Here is a 13,128-nt window from a genome sequence, read left to right as displayed (position 1 = left end):
GAGGACTCTCCTAACCGCCTGGAACCTCCTCTCCCACAATTATTGCCGAGTCTTATCGAGGGGGAGTCCCCGCCGGGGAGGACTGATCGTACACACTGTCGACATACCACACTTATGAACGGACACCACACCGTGATTCTTTATCAAGAAAGCCTTCATCAAGATTAAAAGTAGGGAGCAATACACAGCGATCGAGGGATCGCGAAAGTCTCGTAACGAGGGAACGGGGAAGCGGGACAGTCTTAGAAGGCCAGCTGGCCCGCCACGCACCCTGCGCACAGTTCTCAATCCTCGAAACGGGGGGTACGGGGGCTGGCGATGGGACTTGCTGTCCTACTCACTTCTGTTCAAGATGATCGTGAGGGTAGCGTCGATGGTCCAGCCGGACCAGAGAGTTCGTCAAGCCGCGACGAGGTCAGCAGGGCTTGGTCAGGAATACTCCGTCGTACTCGTAAGCAGGTGGAGCCGCGACAGCGTCCGCAGGGCTCCGATGTTCAGGTCTTGTGCTTCGAGAGGGAGCCGCGACAGCGTCAGCAGGGCTCCGATGGTTCAAGTCTCTTCGAGGGGGAGCCGCGACAGCGTCAGCAGGGCTCCGATGGTTCCGTTCCGTAGGTTCTAGGATGAGCAGCGACGACGTCAGCAGGGCTCGGTGGGTCAGAGTCTGTTCTCCTCAAAGTCAGCCACGATCAGATCAGCAGGGCTTTCTTGTCCAAGATACAACTGCCGCTTAGATGGAAGGCAGGCTGTCTTATAGTCATCGCGCTCTTTGATGTCCGGACCCTCAGAGGCAGGAGGCCGGAGGTCCGAGGGCCAGGCGCCTGATCGTCTGGGTGGTTGGTTCTTTGATGCTTTGGACCATGCGCCCAGGGAATCCCAGACGCCCATCAGGGCCTGGAGCCAGCTCACTAGGAGGCCCAAGGTGCAATCAAAACCAGCCCCCAGGGATAGTTCAGAGGTGTGAGGGAAACCAGTTCCTCGGAAGGGGGCCGGAGGTGTGATGGAAGTCTTTGTTTCGGTTACTTGAGGAGTCGTTCACCCCCCCGGGTAGATCTGGGCGCGCCGGACGCGCAGGCTCAGGTGCAGCCAGGAGAGGCCAGGGGCCGCAGAAAGGGAAGAAGGCGGCCGGCCGGCCGGGGTGGCCAAACATGGGGTCTGATGGTCACGTACGCGGGTGCAGGCACGCGGTCTGGGGATCGTCTCGGGTCCAGTGTAGAAGTGTCATGTACAGTTCTGGGTGGACGGGAATCAGTTCCACCCGTAGATCTGGGGCTGCGGAGATCAGCGAGGACCACGCCACGAGGCCGGGTCCAACATGCGTCCCCTCCAGCTGAAAGACGGGGAGAACTACCCATCCTCTTGGGAGTTCTCTTCGCTGAGGCCGAAGAAGCGGGACAGGCCGTCGGCGTTGGCGTGGTCGGCACCAGGCCTGTGTTCTACAGTAAAATCCATCCCTTGGAGGGAGACGGACCAGCGTAGCAGTTTAGGGTTCTCTCCTCTCATTTGCATGAGCCACCGGAGAGGACGGTGGTCGGTCTGGACCCGGAAGTGGGTCCCGAACAGGTAGGGCCTCAGTTTCTTCAAGCCCAGACTACTACGAAGGCCTCTCGCTTGATGGTGCTCCATCTCTGCTCCCGGGGTAGTAGCCTCTGGCTGATAAAGTCTACCGGATGATCAATCCCCTTGTCGTCCACTTGGGAGAGCACGGCCCCGATGCCATGTTTGGAGGCGTCGGTCTGCACCACGAACTCTCTGGAGTAGTCAGGGGCCTGTAGGACTGGAGCGGTGCACATGGCCTCTTTCAATTCTTCGAAGGCCTTCTGACAGGCGGGGGTCCAGATGACCTTCTTGGGGTTGGCCTTGGCTGTCAACTCGGTGAGGGGGCCTACAATACTCCCGTACCCCTTGATGAATCTACGGTAGTACCCCGTGAGCCCTAGGAAAGCCCGCACCTCGGTCTGGGTCGTGGGGGTCTCCCAGGCATTGATTGCGTCTATCTTGGGTTGGAGGGGGGCCACGAGGCCGCTGCCGACCTGGTGCCCTAGGTATACCACTGAGCTTTGTCCTATTTGGCATTTACTAGCTTTAATGGTGAGCCCGGCTCGACGCAGGGCGTCCAACACCTCCCAGAGGTGGTGTAGGTGCTCGGGCCAGTGAGCACTGAACACCGCAATGTCGTCTAGGTAGGCTGCACTGAAACTTTCCAACCCAGCCAGGACCTGATTGACCAGTCGCTGGAAGGTGGCGGGGGCGTTTTCCGTGCCGAAGGGCATGACTCGGAAGTGGAAATGGCCATCCGGAGTGGAGAAAGCAGACCTTTCTTGGGCCCTCTCCGTGAGGCCGATCTGCCAGTAGCCACTGGTGAGATCGAAGGTACTGAGGTACTGAGCCGATCCTAGGCGGTCAATGAGTTCGTCGGCTCGAGGATGGGGTGTGCATCGGTTCGGGTGACTGCGTTGAGTCCGCGGTAGTCGACGCAGAACCTTAGCTCAGGAACGGTGCCGGGGGCGGCCGCCTTCGGAACCAGGACCACGGGGCTAGCCCATGGGCTGTCGGAGGCTTCCACCACTCCTAGGTCCAACATTTTGTCGACCTCAGCCTTGATGCAGGCTCTGACTCGGTCCCGGACCCGGTAGGCTCTGTGCCGTACGGGAGGGCTGTCCCCGGTGTCCACGTCATGGACGCACCAACTGGTGACGCCGGGAGTGAGGGAGAAGAGGTCTGAGAATTGTCCCAGCAAGTGGCAACATTCCTCACGCTGTACGGGGGTGAGGGAGGGGGAGAGACTCACTCCCTCTACGGAGCCATCTTGATCCTTTGCACACAGGAGATCGGGCAGAGGGTCCGTTTCCTCTTCCTCTCCGTCGTCGGTGGCAAGGAGTAACCCCAACTCAGCCCGCACAAAATGGGGTTTGAGCCGGTTTACGTGTAACACTTTCAGGGCGTTCCTGGCTGATTTCGTATCAACGAGGTAGGTGACCTGGCTCTTGCGCTCTATCACCTTAAAGGGTCCAGTCCACTTGTCCTGTAAGGCACAAGGGTCCACTGGGGACATGACCCAAACCTGTTGACCTGGTTGAAACTCGACCAGAGTGGCATTCTGGTCGTACCAGCGTTTCATCTCCTCTTGGCTGGCTTCCAGGTTGGCCTCGGCCAGTTCGCGAAACTTCCGCGTCTGGTTCCGGAGGGCCAGGACGTAGGAGAATACGTCGGGGGGTGTGCTCGGAGGGGCGGCCTCCCAGCCTTGGATTGGTGTCGTTACAACGCGTGCTATTACAACGCCTGCTGTTACAACGCAGTTTTTACATCGCATACCATTACAACGCATAGTGCTTTAAGCTCTGGATAGTGAATTATTTAATTTACTATTCCAACTCCAGTCCCCGTGGATAGTAGGGAAGGTGTTGGATAGTAAATTAAATATATTCCCTATCCTAGAGCGCCCCCCAGCGCAATGCGTTGTAATGGTTTGCGTTGTAATGGTTGCGTTGTAATGGTAGTGCGTTGTAATAAATGCGTTGTAAGTGATGTTTCCCCCCAGCCTTCCTTGACCAGGCTGAGAGGACCCCGGACGGGGTGCCCATAGAGCAGCTCGAAAGGGCTAAACCCCAAGGATTTCTGGGGTACCTGTCGGTAGAAGAACAGGAGGCAGGGTAGGAGGACGTCCCACTTGCGTCGCAAGGGCTCCTCAAGACCCATGATCATCCCTTTCCGGGTGCGGTTGAACCGCTCAACCAGGCCGTTGCTCTGGGGATGGTAGGGGGTGGTGAAACGGTAGGACACCCCACACTGTTGCCAGAGGGACTTCATGTACCGAGATATGAAGTTCGTGGCTCGATCGCTTACCACTTCTCGGGGGAACCCACCCGGGAGAAGATCCCCATGAGGGCCCGGCCCACGACTGGGGCCGTCACGGTCCGGAGGGGGATGGCTTCGGGGTATCGGGTGGCGTGATCGACCAGAACCAGAATGAACCGGTGGCCTAAGGAGGTCGGGGGGTCCAGAGGTCCGACGATGTCGATCCCCACCCTCTCAAAGGGGGTACTGACAACTGGAAAGGACTGGAGGGGAGCCTTGCACTTGCCTCCGCTTTTGCCGCTAGCCTGACACGTGGGGCAGGACTTGCAGTGGTGTTCCACATCAGCCCGCATGTGGGGCCAGTAAAAATGGGTCACTAGTCGTTGGAAGGTCTTATCTTGGCCCAGATGTCCTGCCATGGGCACATCGTGGGCCAGGTTGAGGAGGAGTCCGCGGAAACGTAGGGGTACCACCAGCACACGGGCTGACCCTAGTTCGGCGGTCTTCTGCTCACTGTACAGTAGGCCATTTTCCCAGTAAAGGTAGTGGGAGCCGGACTGGTCTCCAGCGGCCTAGGCTGCGGCCTGTCGCCGGAGCCCCTCTAGGGCAGGGCAGGAGGTCTGCTCCTGGCAGAACTCCTCTCGGGACGGTCCCCCCTCTTGGCGCCACTGGGACAACTCGGGGAGATCTGCTAGGGTCGGGACTGGTTCGACAGCTGGTCAGAGGGGACCTTCGTCGGATGCGTTTTCTTCGAGGGAGGGCTGGTCAAGGACCATAGGGTGCTCGCCGCCCTCGGGGACATCAGGTGCTGAACTGGGGAACTCAGGCTCTTCGTTCTCGGGGTTAGGCATTCTGGCGGTCATGGCCCGGGTGCTCAAACAGGCCCATTGGGGCAGACCTAACATGGCTAAATGGGTCCTTCTCTCTACCTCTTTCCACTGGGAACTCTCTAGGTCATTCCCCAGGAGGCAGTCTACAGGCATGTCCATGCGAACTGCGACCCGCAGATCGCCCGAGACCCCCTCCCACTCAAACGGGGCCTGGGCTATCCTGCAGGTGCGGACAGAATTATCGGCTGCTATCACCTGACAGGAGGTGTGGGGGATGATCATGGACTCAGGAACTAGCGTGTACCTAACAGACGTGATGCTGGCTCCTGTATCCCGAAGGGCTCCTATGCTGCGCCCGTTAACCTTCACTGTTTGGCGGTACTTTTCGGTGTTGTCGGGCAGATAATCTCCGGGGATCATCTCACTATTCCCCAGGGAGGCTAGGACCATGGCTGCGGGTTCCCACTCCCCCTGTTCTTCTAAGGCTACTGAGGATATCTGTCTAGTGGAGGGCCCAGTGGGGGTGGACTTCGGGGTCAGGGGACATCGGGGGTCACCGGCATAGTGCCCTGGTTGCTGACACTTGTAGCACGTGGAGCTGGGGCGTAGCCCCGAGGGTCCTGCACTCGGGGCGGCTCTCGTCACGGGACGAGAGCGCGGGGTCTGGTTCCTGGGGGGACTACGCTGAGGCCCTGACTGGGAATTCTGCTGCTTGCTCCGACCTCCCCCACCTCGCTGGCGGGAGGATCCTTGGTCGTTCCGTGGGGGGTCCCCCCCCGGGCGCCTTCTGAACTCGGGTGGCCACCCATCAATCGGCTTCCACAGCCAGTTTCCGTGGGTTGGCGAGCTTGCTGTCCAGGAGATGCTGTCTTAGCTCCACAAAGCAATTTGCGGGCAGGTGCTCGTAAGCCACTAGGTCGACTAGGCCCTCGAAGGTGGTCACATTGCTGCCCTTGATCCACCCATCTAGGGCCCGGGTGTAGTAGTTCACGTAGTCCACCCATGTGGTGCCAGGAATCTTCTTGCACTCCCTAAACCGCTGGCAATACATTTCTGGCGTTAGGCCGTAGCGGAATAAGAGAGCGTCTTTCATGTGTGGGTAGGCGTTCATGTGTGCCGTCGGTAGGTCCAGCAGGGTGTCTCTCCCCTCGCTGAGGAAGCGGCTCCATAGGCCGGCCCCCCAGTCCTTCTCCGGGACCCGGTGAGCGGACATGGCCACCTCGTATGCTTTGAACCATTGCTGGATGTCGTCTCCTTTGTAAAACTCCTTTACGACGTCCTTGGGGATATGTACCTTCATTTCTTTGGGGACCACCTGCTCCCCAAGGCCCGGTGATCCGGCTGCTTCTTTCCTGGCTCTTAATTTGATTTCTTTGAGGCTGTGCTCGTGCTCGAGCTGAAGTTTCCGTCCTTCATGCTCCCTCTGGAGCTTCTTCTCCTCTAGTTCTCCTTGGAGCCGCAACTGCTCCACCGCCAACTTCTTTTCTGCGAGTTTGAGCTCGCCCTCCAATTTGAGGCACGCTAGTTCGAGCTCATGGCTTCGGTCACGTTCTCGATCGGCCATCTCCTCCGATGACCGCTCTCTCCCTGTTGCTGGGCTCCGGGACGGTTGCTGGACTCTCTCACCGGTCGGTGTACCGGGTTCGGTCTGTGGTCTTCCTCCCTCGTCTTCGATCGGGGGAAGAGGTGCTCCGGACTCTACCCAAGCGGTTAGCGCTTTCTGGAAATCATCCTTGGTGCTTAGTCAGGTACTCGGGATACTCAGTTCTTTGCAGAACTGCTTCAGCTCTCTATGCGTGTAATCTTCCAGGAGGTCCTTGTCGAAGGTTGTTTTTACACCGGATTCTGTAGTCGTCATTGTTGCTCTTTTCTTGTGCGTTTGCTGCGTGTGTGTTCAGGTAGTGTGTCAGTGGTACGATCTTCAGACGTAGGTTCGTATCGCGTCGCTGCCACCAATGTTGGAAGGCGGTGACCCCAGGGGTCAAGAGGACTCTCCTAACCGCCTGGAACCTCCTCTCCCACAATTACTGCCGAGTCTTATCGAGGGGGAGTCCCCGCCGGGGAGGACTGATCGTACACACTGTCGACACATCACACTTATGAACGGACACCACACCGTGATTCTTTATCAAGAAAGACTTTATCAAGATTAAAAGTAGGGAGCAATACACAGCGATCGAGGGATCGCGAAAGTCTCGTAACGAGGGAACGGGGAAGCGGGACAGTCTTAGAAGGCCAGCTGGCACGCCACGCACCCTGCGCACAGTTCTCAATCCTCGAAATGGGGGGTACGGGGGCTGGCGATGGGACTTGCTGTCCTACTCACTTCTGTTCAAGATGATCGTGAGGGTAGCGTCGATGGTCCAGCCGGACCAGAGAGTTCGTCAAGCCGCGACGAGGTCAGCAGGGCTTGGTCAGGAATACTCCGTCATACTCGTAAGCAGGTGGAGCCGCGACAGCGTCCGCAGGGCTCCGATGTTCAGGTCTTGTGCTTCGAGAGGGAGCCGCGACAGCGTCAGCAGGGCTCCGATGGTTCAATTCTCTTCGAGGGGGAGCCGCGACAGCGTCAGCAAGGCTCCAATGGTTCCGTTCCGTAGGTTCTAGGATGAGCCGCGACGACGTCAGCAGGGCTCGGTGGGTCAGAGTCTGTTCTCCTCAAAGTCAGCCGCGATCAGATCAGCAGGGCTTTCTTGTCCAAGATACAACTGCCGCTTAGATGGAAGGCAGGCTGTCTTATAGTCATCGCGCTCTTTGATGTCCGGACCCTCAGAGCCAGGAGGCCGGAGGTCCGAGGGCCAGGCGCCTGATCGTCTGGGTGGTTGGTTCTTTGATGCTTTGGACCATGCGCCCAGGGAATCCCAGACACCCATCAGGGCCTGGAGCCAGCTCACTAGGAGGCCCAGGGTGCAATCGAAACCAGCCCCCAGGGATAGTTCAGAGGTGTGAGGGAAACCAGTTCCTCGGAAGGGGGCCGGAGGTGTGATGGAAGTCTTTGTTTCGGTTACTTGAGGAGTCGTTCACCCCCCGGGTAGATCTGGGCGCGCCGGACGCGCAGGCTCAGCTGCAGCCAGGAGAGGCCAGGGGCTGCCGAAAGGGAAGAAGGCGGCCGGTGGCCGGGGTGGCCAAACATGGGGTCTGATGGTCACGTGCGCGGGTGCAGGCACGCGGTTTGGGGATCGTCTCGGGTCCAGTGTAGAAGTGTCATGTACAGTTCTGGGTGGACGGGAATCAGTTCCACCCGTAGATCTGGGGCTGCGGAGATCAGCGAGGACCACGCCATGAGGCTGGGTCCAACATGTTGTGTGTATGGGTTGTGTGTGTGTGGGTGGGGTGGCGTGTGGGAGGGGTGGTGTGTGTGGGGGGGGGTTGTGTGTGGAGGGTTGTGTGTGTGGGGGGTTGTGTGGGGGGTTATGTGTGTGGGGTGTGTGTGGGGTATGAGTGTGTGGGGTTTTGTGTGCGTGTTGTGTGTGTGGGGAGGTGTGGGTGTTGGGGGGTTGTGTGTTTGGGGTGTGTGTGTGGGGGGTTGTGTGTGGGGTTGTGTGTGTGGGGTTGTGTGTGTGTGGGGGGGGTGCGTGGGGGTGTGTGTGGGGTGTATGTGTGTCGGGTTGTGGGTGTGCGTGGGGGTGTGTGTGGGGGGGGTTGTGTGTGTGGGATTGTGTGTGTTTGTGTTGGGTGGTGTGTGTGGGGGGTTGTGTGTGTGGGGGGTTGTGTGTGGGGTTGTGTGTGGGGGGTGTGGGGTGTTGTGTATGTGTGGGGTTGTGTGTGGGGGTGGGGGTTGTTGGTGTGGGTGTGTGTGTGGGGGGTGGGGAGGTGTGGTTGTGGGGGGGTTGTTTAAAAATAGAGCCAACCAATGATAAGAATTGGCCAGGATATAGACCCACTGTACGTTTTTGGTATGGTCCACAAGAGGTCTTTCGCATGCCGGCAGCTGAGAACTTAGAACTCTACCATAAGTATACCTGTCTAATATGGTACCCTGCTGGACCTGCTCCAGTTCGAACTGGCCCCAGGACTCTGGCAAACAGTTGTTCATAAAGGCCTGAAAGTAAACACTGAAGTGTTACAAGCTAAGCAAACACACGGAGCCGATAGCAGTGCAAGTATTCACTTCAGATGTTCCTGTCCAGCGAACACATGAAGGAAGTGGAAATCAAGCTCAACAGCAGTAAAAGGGAAAACTAGAGCTCGCACTTTAAATAAACGAAAGAAGGAGAAGTTTGAAATGGCCTCTGTGGCTGTAAATCAAATATATGTGTCCTTTGGTAACGTTGGTAATGCCTTATGCAGCGCCGCAGCGGTTCACTGTAAACTTGTTAGGTTAATAAACTTCTTTAGCCAGTGATTGTGAAGTGTTACAAGCTAATTAAACGCACAGAGACGATAGCAGTACAAGTATTCACTTCAGATGTTCCTGTCCAGTGACCACATGAAAAAAGTGGAAATCAAGGTCACCAGCACTAAAAGGGAAAACTAGAGCTTGACTTTAAATAAATGAAACAAGGAGAAGTTTGTAAATGGCCTCTGTGGGGGTGAGGGGCGAGCCGCGACGTTATGGCTCTGAAGAAAACAAACATTCGAAGGCATGAACGGGGAGGGGGGGCGAATTAGAAGGTATCGGACTGCGGGAGGAGGGGAGGGATGGGAAGAATTGCTTCACGCGAAACTGAAACGAGCTTGCCTCAAAGTTAAAAACAAGCTCTCGGCATTGCTGTGGCGGGGGTGGGGGAGCGCATTCCTTTCAAGTCTGATGCGGGGGAGATCAAAGGAAAGGCGCGAGAGCGGGCAAATGGAGAGTGAGGGGTTGTGCAGCCTGGTGAGCTGAAGTGGCGGCGGAGCGCGCAAGCGCGTGGTTGTGCTCACATGAACTGTACCCGTTCCGCAGTTTGGGGAGACTTTTCGAAAGCCTTACTATAATCTCGCCCACCATCCCTACGGGATGGATTAGGCTCGATCTAAATATGTGATCTGCATGTTGCATGCGCTTTGCGGTAGGTACAGTAACCCTTTATTCTACTTTAGGAGTCAAAACTGTGACTGAATAAAACACAGAACGGTCCCAGAACCGTGTTAACTATTAGAGTTATCCCACTGCCATTATAATCCCCATAAAATTGCTGGGCACACAATGATCTCTGCAGCAGGTGTCTCAACTCTGTAACATATTTTAAAATGCAGCTTCTTTATGACCAATTAAATGATCTAGAACAGATTTACTGTCACCTTGTTGCCAGTTTTTTTTCTGCAGATTTAAAAAAAAAATGTTTAATCAACTGTCAGACTCTGCTTTCAAACTCCGCCCCTGGCGGCTCTTTCCGCGTTCCTCTGTCACACCTTGATGTCCAATTTATGGATTCACTGAGTAATTTTTTTCCAATTCCATCACTGCTGAAAAAAATACAGGCCATCCCAACTACACAAGGTTCGACACCTGCCTACACCATGGGAGATATGCAGAAAGACTGCCACTTTCTCAGTTGCAAATAAGTGGATAGTGCATCATCTGATATTTACACGCCCCAATAAAACCCACCATCTCCTGAGAAGAGGCACCATTGTCAGAAAAGACAACATAAGAAGGAGAGCCAAAAATTGAAAATGCATTAGCCAAACTTCACCGCAGGGTGTACGATGGGGGACTCGCGGTCTCAGACATACAAAAGTACTATTGGGCCTCGCAGCTCTTGGTGGTGAATGAATGGGTATACAGCGATCAACATGACCCAGCTTTTAGGGTAGAAGGGCTAGCATGGGCCCAGGTGGTTATGCAGGACTGATATATGGGATGGAACGAGGAATCCCCCGACTGCGGCATACAGAAACAGTCACTGATGTATGGAAAGAGGCAACCCGGTTCCTGGGCTGGCAGAGGAAGCTCACTGGCTTGACACCGCTGCTGTACAGTGTTCACCTCCAAGAGGTTGGGGGATTGGGAGGATTAAAAAAATTAGATGTACATAGGGATCCAGAATTTGAGGGATGTCTGGAGGAACCAGGAGTACATAACATTTACCGATCTACTGGGGGAGTTCCATCTAGCAGACACTGAATGTTTCAGACACATGCAATTGGGGCATGTCCTGTAATGTCACCTGCGGGAAGGGGAGCAGTTACGGGTACTGACTGAGGACTTGACAATGAAGGGAGTCTCGATGACTTATAAGAAACTACTGAATAGCGCACCGGATTTGTTAGGCCCCCTCAGGACAACCTGGGAAGGGGATCTGGGGCAGCTTGAGGACGAGGATTGGGCAGAGGCCCTAGAGGCCCCCATTGAGCTAGCCATCAGAGTCCGGTTCAGGTTGGTTCAATTCAAGGTACTGCACGGGGTCTACTACACCCAGACACTCCAGTACAGAATAGGCAGGGCAGAATCCCCATAGTGTAGGAGGGTTTGTGGAAGCAACCGATTCTTTTTCATGTCTTGTGGGACTGCTGATACATGCAAGGTTACTAGGCGTGGATGGTAACAATAATGACGAGGGTGATGGAGGTGGAGGTCCCGCATGAAGCCAAATGGTTGCTCCTAGGGATAAAAGGGGAGCATGACTGGCAAAAATACAAGGAGATATGGCTAAGACTGGAATCAGGACTCACTAAAAGAAATAGAGGCAGGGCATGGGGGGACTACCTCAGTGCCAGTGGTTGCTGACTGGGAGACAGTTTTGGATTGGTGCCAGAGGGCCGAACATGTAGTATATACGGCGAGAGGCTGCCTTAAGAAATAGGAGTAGATGTGGGGGGCATGGCCGGCGTACAGGGAACTGAGCTTTTGAGTGGAAGCGTTGAGTAAGGGGACAAATAGATAGTAAGGTAGCGATTTAAGTACTGGGAGCGCTGTACATGGAAGTCAAGATGTACTGATGTGATTGTTTAAATGCTCGAAATTTGTGATCTACTGATGGACAACTTGTTATCAGAATGTCATGTGGTACACTAAGCCTATATTTTGTTTCTGTTTTTAATAAAAAGATTTTTTTTTAAAGAAAAAAAGAAAACGTATATCTTACGTTCATCAGGCATCATTAGAAGGTTGCCTATGTCCGATCGCTTGAGGGCTCCGATCCAAAGCCCCTCCAACGCGCCAAACACCGCAATAAAGACTCCCAGGTTAGTGTAAATAGCCTCCAAGATACCAGACTATCGCCGTCGTTCTGACCGGGCCATCAGGGAAGCCCTTCTCCACCTAACCCCCCCTCCCCCCTCTGGTCTCCCCCCACCGGAGGGTAACTCTTCGATCTCCTCATCCCCCTCCCCCACCTGGTCTTTTCACACTATATGCTAACTCTTGAGCTCCTCAACTCCCCCGGACTAGTTAGCACTCTCCCCTCCACTCGACAGTCTCTCCCTCACACCCCTGAAAGTTCCCCCCCTCCTTAACCCTGACATAAAGCCATCGGCCTCGCATATGGCTATCACCCCTCGATCACCGAAGCACCTGACACACCACGGTCCGAACTCATTCGCGATCTCCTTCCCCCCCCTACCTCTCTGGCAAAGCAAAGAGACACTTCAAACACAGACTGATCAGACAGCACCCTGAAACACTTTTTGTAGACTCCTTCCAGTGCTCATCTAAAGGGCAGATCAAAATGGATCTCATCTTCCACACTGAAAGACCTGACACCTGGTCCTCAACACACATCTTCAGATCTACAAAACCACCATCACATCCCATAGCTGCAAACAGACATCCTCTCTCCCGAATCACCAGTCGCTGAATAGCAATATCTCCTTAACCATTTACTCAAATGGCACGGTCCTGATACAAGCTAACAATGACAACCTCGAGGTTTTTGACGCCCTCTTCCTATTGCTAAAAAAGGCTCCAATGCACAACATGCGATCGGGCCTGTCCCCCTCCCTTCCAACGAGTCCTCCACGGCAGATGAGACACCAGAACCATCTCACACTCCCCCTGAAATCCGCTTTCCTGCCCTCCCGGGACTCCACCCAAAATGCTGCACCTCGGACCATAAACCCCCTCTCGACGGGAAGACGATCCCCCACCCCTGCCCCTCCACGCATCCCAACCTGCCAACCAGGAGCGAAACGCATCCCCAAACCCAATCTCCCTCCAGCTCCCCCATACCCCCAGGCCAATGGAGGCCTAACCCTTGTCATGAGCCAGTACTACCCCTGCTCAGGACTCCTTCCAGAGTCACACCAGACACCTTCCCCCCAATAGCCAGCACATTTGCGACCCTCCCCCCTTGCCCCCAATAGCCACTCCCCACAGTCTCCCCACCGCCCTCCATAGATATCACGACTTATCACCTAAACCTCCTTTAAACTCAGCTCGAAACCCTCATCCAAGGCCTGAACGAAACCTTATCCAACCTGGCCGCGATTCGAAAGCCCACCCAGCCGCCCGTAGTACCCCCTACTCTTACCTACCAAGAGGACGCCAAGGCATCACTCTCTAATGGGGCCCCTGCCCCGCTATGGCCTTCGACTAACAGATCGGTCCCGAAAAATTGCTCTGATAGACCCAGAAGAGCAAAAA

Source organism: Lissotriton vulgaris, chromosome 5 (assembly GCF_964263255.1).
Source record: "Lissotriton vulgaris chromosome 5, aLisVul1.2, whole genome shotgun sequence".
NCBI lineage: Eukaryota > Metazoa > Chordata > Amphibia > Caudata > Salamandridae > Lissotriton > Lissotriton vulgaris.
The sequence above is the reverse complement of the archived record's forward strand: the minus strand, read 5'-3'. Positions refer to the sequence as shown.